A 16,201-nucleotide genomic window follows, 5' to 3' on the forward strand; every position below is an offset into this window, starting at 1 on the left:
TCTGATTTGTAAATAGCACACAAGCTAAATTTAGGGAGATATTAATGGCTCACAGATCAAAACTTTACAGAGGCAATTTTTAGCACTTGGTGTACTTTTGCAGCCGATGTAAAAAAGGTGTTGGGGGAAGTTTTGAATGACCTTTAATTAAGATAGTTTAAGGGAAGCCTTTGCAGTTCAGACTAATCTTTCTCATAATGCATCGTACATGTCCTTGGTACCTGCCATAATGTTATCATTTCCTCTGGTAGTTACAGCCAACTTCTGTGTAGGGAGACTCCCTATCTACAAAACTTAATGTTTTACACCTCATATTTTGCTCTCCTGCTAAAAGCAATTTTCTACTGCAATTGGATTTTCAGTGCATGTCCTGCCCATACTGAATATGGTCTGTTATGGCCCATTTCCTCCTTTTCCCAGTCCTAATTGAAAAGCAACCAATTTTTACTGCTTGTAATACACATGTTGCTCAGAGCTGAAATTTTCTGCTTAAGGCCAGCTTTTGGTCTTTGCTGATGGTCTTCATTGAAGCCAGAGGGTTGTGACCAGTGGCAGAGTCCAGCTGGAGGCCTGCAGGTAGTGATGTGCCCCAGTGTTGGGTTCAGTCTTGTCCTTACCATTCAGCAGTGACCTGGATGAAGGGACAGTGTTCCCTGAGCACTTCTGCTGATGATACAGAACTGGGAGGAGTGGCTGATCCACCTGAAGGTTGTGGGGCCACTCAGCAGGACTTTGGCCAGGTTGGAGAGTGGGGTGAAGAGAAATCCAGTGAATCTCAAGAAAGGCAAATGCAGGGTCCTGTACGTGGGGAAGAATAAACCTGAGCACCAGAAATCCTTCCCTGTGAGGGTGGGCAGGCCCTGGCACAGGGTGCCCAGAGAAGCTGTGGCTGCCCCTGGATCCCTGGAAGTGTCCAAGGCCAGGTTGGACAGGGCTTGGAGCAACCTGGGACAGTGGAAGGTGTCCCTGACCATGGCAGGGGGATTGGAAGTGGATGATTTTCAAGTTCCCTTCCAAGCCAAACAATTCTAGAATTTGTTATATTTAAAGAACTAACATAATGTCCAACAAACATCTGGTACTTTTTTATTTATTTTACCAGTGGAACGTTATCCAAAAAGTAATTGGTGCTTGATTCCTTTCTTAGGACAAAACCAACCAAACAAAAAAATTTCCTGAATTTTAGCAAAGTTCTGTAATTCAAATGCAAATGCAGGGTCCTGCACCCAGGGGGGGAACAACCCCAGGCACCAGCTCAGGCTGGGGGTGACCTGATGGAGCAGCTCTGAGGAGAAGGACCTGGGACTGTGCTGGACAAGAAGTGTCCATGACAAGTGGTGTTTCTTTGTGCCAATAAGGCAAACAGGATCCTGGGATTTATTAGAGAATTTCCTGGAGGTTAAGGGAGGTGATCCTGCCCCTCTGCTCAGCCCTGGTGAGGCGCATCTGGAGTGCTGTGTGCATTTCTGGCCTCCTCGGGACAGGAGGGACATGGAGCTCCTGGAGAGGATCCAGTGGAGGCTACAATGATGAAGAGATGATGAGGAGCTAAAGGCTGAGGGAGCTGGGGCTGTTCAGCCACAAGAAGAGACAGCTGAGAGGGGATTTATCAGTGCATACAAATACCTTAATGCTGGGTGTCAAGAGGAAGGGGCCAGATTCTTTTTTGTGGTGCTCAGCAACAGGACCATGGGCAGTGGGCAGAAATTAAAGCACGGGAAGTTCCACCTGAATATGAAGAAAAACATTTTTCCTGTGAGAGTGACAGCGCCGGAGCAGACTGCCTGGAAATGCTGTGGAATCTCTTTGGAGATATTCAAAACCTGCTTGAGTGGAGTGGTTGGACTAAATGATCTTAGAAGTTCCTTCCAACCCCACCATTCTGCAATTCTCTGAAAATTTCCATTCCCATCAATGAAGCCAGGATTTGTCTGCAGCTGTTTATTTGGAAAAGTGGGCTAAGTTTGTGCTCGGAGGCTTTGCTGTGTCCTTCCAAGAAGCTGATAACCTTTCCACAAATGCCCTTCCTGAAAGGAAACAATCAGCAGAATGCGAATTAAAATGAGTTGAAGCAGAAAATTAATCAACCAGGAGACGTTAATGGATTAACTCCTTTCCAGGCAGTGTCCCTTCCAGCATCCCTCCACCTTTCCAAGGACAGGGCGAGCATCAGAAGTGTCCCCTAGCCTGGAGATGTGCCTAGCAAAGCCTGGCTCAGCTGGTCAGGGAAGTGTGCCCAGCCTTCTGCACCACTTGCTGAACAAACGATCATTTAATCTCCAATTAATCAGGTCATTATGCAAATGCTAAACTGACCCCTAATACTTCTTTCTCTGACATCTGCAACAAAGTGCTGAGAAGCCTGAGTTCCTCAGGGCTTTTTTTTATTATGCTTTCTGCACTAATATCAAAGAAGGCCAATGATTCCACTATACAGTAGAACATCTGACTCACAACTATCTTTAATGTTTTTTGCAAACCCTGGGTTTGCTAATGTTTAAATCAACAAGAAACAAAATTAGTTCCATCACTCTTTTTATCAGGAACTCAGCAACTAAAAAAGAAAGTCTCACAGTAAAATTGCTTCCCACTCCTAAATCCTGTGCTGTGTCACAATTTAAATAATTCAAAATTCCCACAAAGTCTCTCTGTTCCTGAAGGAGGTAATGTATCAGCTTTTTTCATCATGTTTGCAGGTTAAATATTCACTAATGGTTTATTAGCACATACATTGTAGATGATCAACTTTGATTAATGTCCAAGTGCTACAAAGTTTCTCATGTTTAATAAATATTTTCTGTACTCCCTTATTGCTTTATCAACATAAATTACAATAACTGTCTAATAATTGTAAATCAATACAAACCCCGCAGTAAATCATTCTGAAGCAGAGAGCTGTTAAAAAGGGAAATCACAGAATCATTTAGGTTGGAAAAGCCCTCTAAGATCATCAAGTCCAACAATTTCCCCAGCACTGCCCAGGCCACCACTAAACCAACTCCCTAAGTGCCACATATGTGGTTTTTAACCACCTCCAGAGATGTCTCAGTGATGCCAAAGTTTTCCTGTTCCTTTCCTATTGTCATATGAGAATCTAATCCAATGCCAATCTGAACTTCTCTTTCATTCCTTTTTTATACTTTCATTGGTTTTTTTTCTTTTTCCGTGAACCCTCAGCAACTGGGACAATAGATTGGTTAAATCATCTCATTTGAACGCAATTTTTTTACCTTGTCTCAATTCACTGAGATGAGGAATGTGGGAAATTTGGGGTGTTTTTTTTTGCTACAGGCTGAAGATGCCAAGTGTGATTCTTGAGGTCTTGTGGTTAATTTTACTTTGCCTCTGGCTATCTCTTGATTTCTTTTCTACTTAGATATTTTACTGAGCCTTGTGTATGCACTGAAACCAACACACCTTTGTGCATACACCCTGAAGAGAGTGAATTACAGAGCCTTGGTTTCAGCAGAGTAGGCCTTATGAAGGGACTTTTGAGAATCACAGGATGGTTTGGGTTGGAAGGGACCTAAAAGATACCTCATTCCACCCCCTGCCATGGGCAGGGACACCTTCCTCTATCCCAGGTTGCTGCAAGCCCCGTCCAACCTGTCCTTGGACACTTCCAGGGATGGAACTTCCTAAAGTCACCCTAGGACAGACAGCCACAGCTCCTCTGGGCAGCCTAGAGATAGAGCAATCCTGTCTAGGTTTAGGTTGGAAGATGTTGCTTTCCAGGCTGTTCCCCTGGGTAGCCTCCACGGCAATGGAGAGAGGGAAATCTTTCTAAATAGCAGCTCCCAAAGTACTTATGTGAGGCAGGCAGGATACATCTTCCTCCACAAGTGACAAAAAAGGAATGACTAACTTTGATCCAACGCCTACCTTTTGGATGGCTGAAGTTAAGGAGGATGAATCATGCTGCTGCTGCACTGGTTTCCCTCCTCTTTACAGAACAAGGATTTTATTGTTGCTTCTATCTTTACACAGTCCTTGCCCCAAAATCTCTCCTAGTTTTACGGTCTTGGAAAGACCTGTTTTACAGAGTCATGCTGTTGAGTTGAAATCACAGGCTGGAGTTTGTGCATGAGGAGAGCAAAACCCACTGGATTTAGCTGCAGGATATGCTATTTGGTGAACTGCCTTTCAATAATTTTTCCTATGATTATTTTCTCTGGATTGGCCAATCTGTTTAATGTTTCCTGCTCTTTCAAAGTGGGCCATTATGTCTGGGATGATTTCAGGCTCCTAATGTGAGTGTAAGTACTTTTAACAACAAAGTCTTTACTGTGCTGGAGTGAGTCACTCCCTGCCAGCAGAACTGTTCGTTTAAATTACTGCCAGTTCCTGCATTGTCAAAAATCACTTCTCACCAATTCTATTTACTAGGACTGATGTCAACATTTCTGCTACAAAACCTCTGCTCATGTCTTCCAGTGCTTGATGAGCACAACTTATGACACCCTCCACACACCCCCTTTGTCGCTTGGTATCTACATTTGCTTTGCTGTGTGAAATCAGCCTATCTTATTTTATTTTTTTTTTACTAAACAAACCAACTATAATTTACAGATATTAGAAAATGCTGTCAAATTCTTCCCTCTTGCTCAATAAACTGGTCTGTCAATACATATTCTTAGCAATATCCTGTAATATTCCCACAGAGATTGCTCCCACTTGAAACTTTTAAAACCAAATCCAAAACTTCATCTGCAGCAGTAGGTGCAGAGACAACCCAACATATCACAGAAATGAAGATTATAAGAGTATTTAGGTGCTGCTGGTCTGTAGGAAGTTTTCTGAATTTCTTAAAAATATCAGGGACAACCAAAAGAAAATATAAAAAAAAGAACAAGTGATGTGTGTGGGAGAATGATGGACACAAGATATTAATTCTTAGAATCTGTGAGCTGTAGTGTAGAAAATGAAGCCCAGAGACATATGTTTGGGAAGTGTAAAATAACACCAACTCTTCTTTCCAGAAGGCACAAACCAGCCAGCTGGATTGGGAAATGAAAAAGAATAATAGAATTATCAACTAGCAACTTTATTTTTCCCCAAAGGATAATGCAACTTATCTCAGAAGCTACAGACATGCATAACTATGGCCTAACATTGAAGGTTTTTAGGTTATGAGCTCAGAAGACAGCAACATGTTCACTTCATTTGAGCTTGGTGCAGTTCATGCACTTTCACAGAGCACTTCTTGCATCAAGGCTGTAACTTTTGACAGCATGAGGACTCTTCTAGAAAAACACCCCCAAAGACTCAAAATTATGGGGAATCAATAAACTGTTTTAGTAATTTGTTACACAGAACCCCCATGGTTTCAAAATGTGTGTTTCATTTCCAAAATGATTTAAGTGGTTTTGTCCACTGGCTTTTGCTGTCAGCCAGATTAAAGAGCTTTCCATTATCACAAGTCTTCTCTCCATGTCCCTACTTATAGATTAGAAGGTGACTTTATCATAATCTTTCCTCAGACAAACTAAACAAATCAATCTTGTTTAGTCTTTGGCTGTAAAGAAGGCTTTCCAGACCTCTATAAATCCAAACACTCTTTTGGACTCACTACTTTGCAAGGCACATCTGAAATATCTGACATATTTTCTGCTCCTATTTGGATGATTTTCCCTGGTTTTATTGAAGTTTCTCTAGCTTAAATCAGGCCACCTCATCAAAGGGCTCAAAATGTTCTGTGAAATCAGTCTGTTATTGCTATTACTTTTTATCACTGAAAGCTCTTGTTGATAAATGATGTAGAGGTGCTGACTGATCACTTACCCCATTTATAATCCAGATTTTATTTAGGTTTTACAGAGCTCTGATGGATCATGTTCACATTTTGTTTACAGACTCCTCTCAGAAAACCACTAAAACAGTCTTCCTCTATGATCTTAGATGTCTTTTCCACTAAATGATTCTATAACTTATTTTTATCAGAGTTTGATATGCTGCTTCAGCTTTTCACTTCTGGATGACTTTTTGATAGACAACATTTGATGACAAAGCTTGGAAAACACTTTGCTTGGATTGATTGATTGACTGATTGATTTGCTTTTAACTGAATGGGTTTGGGGGTCTTGGTCTGGCTTTAGTGAGCCAACATTTTCCTCTGAAATTTGCCAAAAATAACTTGTAGAGTTTACATCCTGGTTGGTCAAAGGCTGCAAATACCACAGGCTACACTCTTTATTTGCACATACAAGAGGTGCTAACAGTATTTGTGACAGCTTGTGGGCTTGTTTCACATTGTTTCTAAAATATTTCCAACTTTACATCATATGGTGGAGCAGCCAGAGATATTTTCATGTGGTTATTCTGCAAATGTACACCAGGAAAGTCTCGTATCTCTAAGCCTAAAGGGGACAATGTAGGGAAGAGTCTCATTATACTGACAAATATTTCTATATATATACTTTTAAATTTCTCATTTACATGTGTTTCAGCAGTCTTACAGAAGGTGGTAGCAGCTACCCTAAAGAAAGCTTTGAGCTTCTTGCATGACTCCCTTTTCCAGGAAATAAATGTCTTTTTTATCAGTTGGAGACCTCTTTGCTCTTTAATCCTATCTAGGTTTTATAGAGGAAGAAGTAGAATCACTCTTTTCAAGGGAAAATATGTTAAAGAATAAGAACATTTCATGTGTTGTTCATGTGTTTACGACCAAAAAGTCAAATTTAAATCAGAATCTGAGCACCATAATCTTTTAGCAAATGTTACCAGCTGTTCAGCTCCACACTTTCTTCCTTCTTGAAGCAAGTAGGAAAGTGAAAATCCATCATATCAGTCAGCTAGAGGTTCTTAGTCCCTTTACCTTGACAGATGATATATCAGAGTGCCTGTCTTTCTGGAAATTTTAGTTTTAATGGGCTGGGATCCATCTTCCTGCAGATACTAAAATAAAAATATGCATCAAGTCATTTGGATGACTTAAGCCTATATATATAGGCTCACTTTTAGATGTTCTTCTGAGAAATAGGACTTGATTTTTCTTCTGTGTCTATTTATTATGTCACAGTGTATTTTTCTTTATTGAAATGGCCAATGAAAATGGCATGGCTGCTCTGCTATTATGATATCCTTCCAAATGCTAACAAGTGTGAGATTATTAGAAAAAAACTTTAAAAAGTAGAGGTGTATAATAGGCAGAAAAATTTATCTCAGTGAAATTCTGAGAAATTTGCCAAGAAAATTAATGTAAGAGAGGAAAAAAAAAATCACAAAAGGGCAATAAAAACATACAAACAAATCCACCCACCAGGGAAATATTTTCAAAGTGTTACAGTCAATCAGATATCAGGATAATTCCTTCTTCAGACACATAGAATTCTTTATTTCATAGAAACCTAAATCACATGTGTAAAATATAAATATCTTGTTTTCTATATGGTATAATACCTACTCTGCATTCTCTCCTCATGTCTGTGCAGGGCCCTGCATGACAGAGAGTGGATGCTAAACACCCTGTTAGATGATACTGTAATAAAGATCAATACTGCAATAAAGACAGACAAATTATCCAGGGGTGAGCGTGGCTTTTGAACACTATAATCTTTGTCCACACAGCAGCAAAACAATATCTAACTCTGAATATCTGAAATATGGGAAGTAAAACAGCCTCTTATTCAAGGCTGTTTTTCCACATAGGTGTGACCCTGGTGGCAATGGGAAATAACAGATTACACTGTAGATTTCAGGTAGCACAGAAACAGTTCTGGAAATAAGGGTTTTAGACATTTTCTCCCCTCTGGAAAATAGGAACTACTTTGAAAGATAAGCTGAGACCTTGTGCCTCATGTACCAACCAGGGTGGCCTAATGCCACTAGAGCTTTTGACAGGAAAACTGGATGAGAAAATGAGGAGAACAAACGAGGCACGTTTATATCCTTGATATTTTTTACCGGTACTTCTTATATGGAATCACTGAGGTTGGAAAAACCCTCTCTAAGATCATCAATTCCAACCATTCCCCCAGCACTGCCAAGGCCACCACTGACCATGTCCCCAAGTGCCACATCCACATGGCTTTTAAATCCCTCCAGGGATGGGGACTCCACCACTGCCCTGGGGCTGGAAACCCTTTGGGTGAAGAAATTTTCCCCAATATCCAATCTAAACCTCCTGGAACAATCTGAGGCCGTTTCCTCCTGTCGCTCTCTGGTTTTGAGAAGAGCCCAACCCCTGAATCTGGGGAAAGTTGCCCAAATCAGGATGGCTCAGCTGGAGCCTCCAGAGCAGCTCTCCAGCAAAGAGTGGCTTCTTGCCTTTCCGCTCACACCCCAGCAGTTCCCAGCTCCACACTTTTGATCCATTAACCCATTAGAACTCCAACCTTTCCCAGCATTCTCAAACATTTTTGTCCAGCTGTCAGTTTATCCTGGATCTCCACACTGTCCCTTGGACTGCTCTTCAAATGTAGCAGTGTCACATTAAAATCCAAATATCTGTTACCTTATCATTCTTTAAATCCTGGTTTACAGCTCATTTTTCTCATGTAACCTACTCACGTTTTCCATTTGCTACTTGTTTACCTCCAACCTCTACCCTGCATTAAAAACAACAAAAATACTAGAAATGCCTAATTGCCTCATTTCATTTTTGTTATTGTCCGTGGACTGAAATATTTTCTTGTGATAATTCATTTTACTTTCATTTCTAGTCAGGCTGGCAAAGAATGAAAAGAAAGATTAAATTATTTTGACTTGAAAGAGTATTTGTTTGACCTTAAACAAAGTAATTCAAATTCTTTCTTAAATGCTATTTTTTACTATAAAGAAATTGACTTTTTAAACCCTACTTTTAGTTTAAAATTATCTTTTTCAGCTTTATCCTTTATTTTTTGAAACATTATGCACATATTTTGCTTGATGTGATTCAGCTTCTTTTTATTTTCATCAAAAAGATTCGATAGAAAAATTTCCCATGCTCAGAGACATAAATGGACCACAAAATGTTTTAATACTTTACTACATTCATTTATGTGCAAATTCAGACTTCACATCCAATTTCATGTGTTTTTGTCTTAATCTATAAAGTCTGATGGGCAATGATGCCTCTGTTTAGTGTTTGTGCAACACCTGTCACAAAAAGGTTTGAATCTTAGCGTGGATGTTTTATTCATAGTCCAAACCAAATGTTAGGAAAGGATGGAAATTTTCTACTTTTCCTGTCCTTTCCAGATTTAAACTTGGGTCAGGTATCTCTCAACAAATATGCTGAACAGAAATATTCCCACGGATAAAAACCTTATTTATAACCTTATTTAAACCTTACTTATACAGCCAAGTGGAAGCACTTAAGGGTTGTTTAATGTCTAAGTACAAAACTATTAACAAGAACATAAATTTTGCCAAGAATGTTGGCAAGAGATGATGTATTCCTTCAAGGATTTATCTGTACCCATTAGTTTAGGCCTTTAGCAAGACACTAAACATCAGAAAATTTAGTTAAGGTGTCACTTTAAGGGTCTAAAAAATGTTGGAGAAGGTTTGGACAGGAGAAAATCACATTTTGGTATGTTTGGTGTGTTTTAAGTAGCTCCCAAACCCTCTGGGCCACCAGTATGCAATTACTTGAGGAACAGTGAGCTGATTGCACGTGGCTGCTGTTGGGAGATGAGGGAGGGAGAGAAAACCAAAAAGAACTGGTTGTAGTTGTGCCACCAGAACAGGAAACTACAAAGGGCCACCTAATTTTGTGAGTTTTCAGTCTCATCCACAAAATAACAATGATCCTGAGTTTTAAGCTATGCTGGAATCAAAGAATGGTTTGGTTTGGAAGGGAACTTCCAAAAAAATCATCCAGTTCCACCCCCTGCCATGGGCAGAGACACTTTCCACTAGCCCAGGGTGCTCCAAGCCTCGTCCAGCCTGGCCTTGGACATTTCCAGGGATGTTTGGCTTCTTCATGCCATCAGAGCTAAATTATTTAAGAAACAAAAGTTAATGGCACATTATTAGCTGTGTCTCCATAGCTCCTCAGCTGAATTATGACAACTTTTGGAGACTCTGGACTTCGAGCTGTATGGAAATGTCTCATTCAGTGGCAGAAATGCTGGTAGTGAGCAATGATCTCAAATTTCTGGCCTATTTTCAATTGAGATCTGCAGTGTCCTTTTCTGGTATCACACAGAGGATAGTGAGTTTCAGTACATCCTTAGGATATCCTATAAAATAACTGCATTAATTATTCCTAGCTGAATTATGAAATGATACCGTCCATTTTTTGAAATATTTTTATTATCCCTTCTCCCTCTGATCCTGCAGCAGTTTGCAGGTTTGGGACTATAATCAGCAATTCTGTGTGAAAACTTATCACACCATTAAACGTTGTTGGTTCAAGATGATAGGAAGAATTGCCTAAAAATAAGGACTCAATTTTGAGCCAAGAGTTGTACTTTTGAAACCACTACTTAAAAGGGATACAGTAATGTAATTAGTCAGTGATGTAATTAGAAACATTTCGGTGATGTCTTGAGGGAATGACATTTCTTGCTTAGCCATGCATTTTGGAAATGTTACACCCTGATTCAAGTTCTCAAAGTAACTTCTGTCTTGAACTTTGAACATGAAGTGGAAGTGGAAAAGACAGATGGCAATTGCTTTGAGGGGATGCTCTTCTGAGGCTCCCCAAAATGCCTTTGCTACAATCTTGCCCCTGTATCTTGGCCTTTATTCAGATTGAAAGGGAATTTCAAGCAACAGTTTCATGTTGGCTTGAGCAAAGACCAGTCAGACTTTGGATCTTGAGGAGATTTAAGAAAGCAGATTCTAGAGAAACAGTTAGTGATACTTGGGCTAGGACTAACTTCTGGCTCATGTTCAAAGATTTGGCCGTAGGATAATTTAAAGTGACACAGGGGAAGATTAGATGGGATATTGGGCAGGAATTGTTCCCTGTGAGGGTGGGGAGGCCCTGGCACAGGGTGCCCAGAGAAGCTGTGGCTGCCCCTGGATCCCTGGAAGTGTCCAAGGCCAGGTTGGATGGGGCTTGGAGCAACCTGGGATAGTGGAAGGTGTCCCTGCCCATGGCAGGGGTTGGATTTAGCTGGTCTTTATGGCCCCTTCCAACCCAAAGCATTTCAGAATTCTGTGACAGCTTAAAATTCATGATTGTTACCTTGTAGATGAGACTGAAAAGTCCCAAAATTAGGCATCACTTTGTAATTGGCTGTTCTAGCAGGGGCTTTGTGGCCAGATGTTATCCCCTAATTTCTTTGGTAGAAACACAGTGAAGAATGGTGCATTTTGAAGGGTTAATAAACATGAACAGAGCAATATGAAAATATTCATTGATGGTCAGTGTTATGGATTGTTCTGCATGAACTTTAGGAACGCAAAATGGTTTGGAATTGAAGTTAGGACTGCAGCTCTAAGAAGAGGTTTGAGTTTGGCAATGTAAAATCTCAAGCCTTTTGTATGTACGATCTGAATCTGCATTTATATCTTTAATTAAATTATTTTCTTTTTTAAAATAAAACATTTCCTTGGTATATTTGAAAGCTCTTCGTTGTAGGAGAACAACTGATATTTTTAATGACTAGCTGTTCAGAAACAGCCTTGTAACACAAAAATAAAGATGTACTTAAATTTGTTTCTATGTACACAAAAGAAAAATTGAGTATTTTCAAGGCTGTATAACCTGGTTTTTTTTTCTCCTTCTGTAAAAGCTGAAGGGTTAACCCTCTCTGTAATTTGCCAAGTCAAATGTTCTTACACATAATCAGTGATGGATGGAATGTACAGATGTTTCATCATCATTTAATACTAAGCAAACCCTTCCAGAGTTTCTCCCGACCTCCTTATCTGTTATGTACTATCTGTTTAAAACTATGACTGATTTATTTATTTTTTTCTGTATTAAATCCTTTCTTCAGAATGACTTTCTTTAACAGTATGTCACTGATTATTTTTCTGTTGAATTTTTTTTTTTAATGTCTGGCCTTCTGGGTTTGGGGTTGTTTTTTTACTGTTTGGAGGGGGTGTGTGGTATTTTGGGATGAACCTATCTTTCACTGAGGGTAGTATCAGTTAAAACCCCTTCTCTCTGCCCTAGGTTTGGTGTTTCTGGTGGCTCAGCTGAGCACAGGGAAGGGTTAAACATCTGTATTATGGCAACAGCTTGGCACAGGGCAGCAAGTCCCCAGCTCAGATGACACTGTGGGAGAGGGACTGATTAACCACCAGTGCCTCAGAGGAAAGCTTTGCCTTGCACCCCGTGACTTGTTTTTCTTGCTTGTGACATGGTGGAGGCTTTTGTTTAAAATGTGCATAATTTTGTAGCTGCAGTAGTTACAGACTTTAATCGGCAGTAAAGATAAAACAGTATCGCTTTTGTTCCCTTGCTAAAGCTCTTTTCATGTGGTGTCACTGGCTGCTCAACAGCCACATTTATCCTGGATGTTTTGTCCAGCCTGGCCAGTCCATGGGAGCAAGAACATTCCTCTTTTTTTTTTCTTCCTACAACAAACATTTTCCACACGTTTTCTCTTCCAAGTTTATGAAGCATGATCCATCTGGGAGTACCATCCGTCCTTGCTCATCCCACAGCTGTGCATGACCCCCCAAAAACGTCAGAGCACAATTCCCCCACTATTCCACAACGCTCTCACTTTGCTGATGGACCTGATTTGGCTAAAATCTCCCAAATGTGAATGGTGGAGGAGGAGGAGGTCAATTTGATCTCAAATGAGATAGTCCTGACAGAATTAGGTAGGAGGATTTCTTTTCCTTTCCCACAAGCAGATAAGCAGACCAGCAGAACCAGCAAGTGCCAGATACAAAGCTTATTTGAATAGAGTGACACAGCTCTCCCCCATCTGATGATTTGCCCCTTCAAGAAATAAGTACATTTTATTGACAGAATTAAAAAAAAACCAAAACGTTTCAAGACAGTTCATCAGTTGTGTAACACCACTTGGATTAAAATGGGAAAACTTTAAATGAAAACCACAAAATTTAAATTTGTCATCAGAAATTAAGAGCAACATGTTTCCTCCTTTCCCCCTATGCGTCTGACCCTTTTCTTGTTGTTAGTTTTTCTCTATACTGGAGATTATCGAAACAAAACTGAATCACTGGACTCTGGTTGCACTGTGCTGTTTAGGGACAGTTTTGTGCTCTCCTCATAGCAAGGGACAGGAAAGAACCTGACATTTACCTCTGCTGTTTGCCAAGAGCCAGCTGCTCTGACAACATATGTGTATTAGCAGGAACACTGGCAAAGCCAAGCTTTGTTCAGCGTGTGCTCATTTCTTGCAGTGAGGGGGTCAAAAACCTGGCACAATAAAAGCTGGAGATACTTTAAGATTTTGAGGAGAATGTATAGAAAATATAGGACAGAAATCCACAGAAAGGTAAGTCTTTTAATGCTATTCATAGAGGAGCTTATTCTGTGTATAACTGAATATGGAGGTCCATTAAAATGAGCTTTCCCAGAAAAGCTGCAATACCTTGACTGTTTTAGTCTTTCATACTTAAGTAATTTTGAGTTGATTCTTTTCAGAAAAGTCTATTGCTGAAAGGTTTTTATTCCCTCTCCTTAAATTTGTGGTGCAAAAAATGATGTCTCTCATTGTCATTAGTACAGAGTTTTGTCAGGAAAAGGGTGTTTGAACTTACAGGACCAAGATGAATTTGGCAAGAGAAGAAGTAATAAATAATTTGGGTGCCTTAAGTTGATAGCTGATTTTAAGAGAGAGTTCCTAACAGAGGGCTATTTTTATAGACTAACTTAAAGGAGTGGAAATTAGGAACCTAATTTTATTGCATTTGCTGGAACCTTCTTGTTCACTGAGCAGGAGGAGAGGGTAAGCAGTGCCCAGACCTCCTGTTTGGCATGAGAAGCAAAGAGCTTGGAAACCATTAATTGCCTGGAACTGTAGGCTGCTGGTCTGCAGTCCACTTTTCCCTTTAGCACTGGAAGATGGCATCTCTAATTTCCATTTTACTGGCACTGAAATGGCTCTAGGATGAAATGTAAAGGCACAGAAGGCTCGGAGGGCACATCTGAGCCAGCATGCAGGAGGTCTGTGTGACAGCCAGAGCCAGCACCTCCTCTGCTGTCCTGCAGTCCCACATCTAAGCACACATCATTTTCCAAGTCTCTATCATTATGGTCATTTACTTCAGCAATTTAGATTGACTCATTAAAACGCTTCCCCTTCGTCTTCCCAGACGAGGCACATTTAATGGGTGCATTGCATAACCTCACACCTACCAGGACTGCTCTGAACTTACATGAAGGGCAGTTCATTTCTCTTCCACCACCTTTATCTAAGCAGCTAAGTCCCATTTGGAAGATGCCAAATCTTCTTTTGATTACTATTCTGGTCACTTTTTGAATTTCATTACAATTTCTAATGATATGGTTTTCAGAGGGAATCTGGAGATAAAACACGGAAGAGATTAGGCAATTTTTCAAGAGATAACCACCGTCACCTTATAGGGGAAAAAAAAAGATTTAAAGTAAATGTTCTCAGTGTATTAGAATGCCTCGGAATACCTGAATGTTTTCCTACTAAAAAAACACTCCTGAAACAGTGCTGGAAATAACATCACAAAAAAAGTCCAAGAAGGGAGATCTTAGATGCATAAGAGGGTATTATTTAAGCTTATTTGCCCAGTATCTTACTTTTACAGTTTCAACCTGTATCTGATGTCCATGCAGCTGTAACTCCTCAAATTACCTTGTAATTTACAACTTTATAATTCCCTGCAACTAATGACAGGCACAAGAATTAAGGTCTTGACTGAACAAGTGGAGGATCCTGTGGCAACTTTTGCTCACTCCTTCCCTTTTCACCCCTGCTAATCCCATTAGTTATGTCACATTAAGAGAATGTTGTTCCTTTAATTCTTACACCACCCTGTGTTGTGGGCAGTGACCTCGAGCCTCCCTCCTATAACCTCCTCTTGCTGTTTTAATGGGAAACAGGGAGTTTTTATCAGGAGGCAAAACAAGGAGCCAGTACAGAGCATCATCATCATCATCATCATCACTGCACTTTTGCAACACTGAAGACAAGTTTTCAAGATAATTTGCCATGAATATATATTAGACCACATCCTGTGGCTGTTGCTCTGGGTTTAGGCAGACCAAGGTCAAAAGATATCACAAAATACAGGATTTGGACCCTTTTGCTGTGTTAGCTCCTTCTGTACCATTGGGACTTTCCTTTTAAGAGGGACCCATGTTGGAAATGCAGACTACGTAAGCCTTGACCCACTTTTGGGGAAGAGATGTTATTATACATTACCTTAAAAGGCTCTTAAGATATTTTTGGCCACTCAATACATAATGAAAATATGTATTCAATACTTAAAAGCAGCATATTTCTTAATAGTCTAAATGGGTCAAGGCACCACACCCACACTGACTTTAGATAATGCTCGTTCTTTCAGTTGTTTGCATGTCTTTTTCTTAAACCATTAGTAAGATTTTTAAAGCATTTACAGCGTAAAAAAAAAATCACAGGTTTGAATACTCTGACAGCTTGTTACTGTTGGCTAAGTTATTATCAGTAACAGAGTTGAGCACCTCCTGGGATGGCCTGTATTGGCCACTCACCTTCAGAAAATCAGACACTGAATGGTAAATTTTGCTTTTTTTTGTTGATTCTTTTTACATCTTCTGGAACATCTTTGTTTTGTCATTTGCTCTTATGATTTCTATGACTCTGCTCCCTCAAACGTGATCACACCTAGTGTAGCAGTTACAGATATTCTTAGCATTTGTGTCTTTTTCACTGGTACATTTACACCTGTTGAACCTTGAAACAAATTGAGCTACACAAGCTGATTCCCAGTTTTACACCTGTTTTCCATGCCTAGAACCCAGCTGATTGTCTGATGGCTCAGTGACAGCAGAAATGTCTGGACACAGAATCCAAACACATGTTGACATTTAGAGAAAAAAAAAACATAATAAAAAGCACCTTTTAGACGTTGTTTTTCCACTCCCAGCACAAAGCAGTGCAATAACAGACACACCTAAATGTGTGCTCCAGCAAGTGTCCTTGAGCCAAATATCCCTTAAGAGAGTCAGGGCCCTCCCATAAAACACTTGTTTTCTCATCAGCTTCATATAAATAAGCAATTTCCCAGGAGCACTTTCCATTTTACTCCCTATTACTCCAAACTCTCCCAAAGCCATATGCATTTATAGCCTGCTAACAGGGAAAAAAAAACATTGCAGCATTAA

Source organism: Pseudopodoces humilis, chromosome 6 (genome assembly GCF_049639895.1).
Source record: "Pseudopodoces humilis isolate 2021_Gansu_Grassland_sample_001 chromosome 6, ASM4963989v1, whole genome shotgun sequence".
NCBI lineage: Eukaryota > Metazoa > Chordata > Aves > Passeriformes > Paridae > Pseudopodoces > Pseudopodoces humilis.